Raw genomic sequence first — 301 nt, 5'->3', positions numbered from 1 at the left:
ATCACTTTACTGCGTTACTCTCCCCTCCCCTAACCTCCCTTGACACGAGCGTTGTGTGTACCTATCCTTGGTAATGAGCAAGAACACTGCCAGCAAACAGATTAATCCGTTCACTAATGACAAACATGTTTTTAGAAATGAATTGGCCAAGGAGTTGTCGCAATGTAAGCAAAGTGCAGTTAGTTTTTACACATAGTTAACACCTTGCGTTGGTGTCATATCCCATAGTAGGAGAATATACACTGTTTATTTATATAATTTTATTTGTATACTGCGGCAGACGAAAATACTAAATTATTGT

Source organism: Pomacea canaliculata, linkage group LG14, assembly GCF_003073045.1.
Source record: "Pomacea canaliculata isolate SZHN2017 linkage group LG14, ASM307304v1, whole genome shotgun sequence".
Lineage (NCBI taxonomy): Eukaryota > Metazoa > Mollusca > Gastropoda > Architaenioglossa > Ampullariidae > Pomacea > Pomacea canaliculata.
This window is presented reverse-complemented; position numbering follows the sequence as displayed.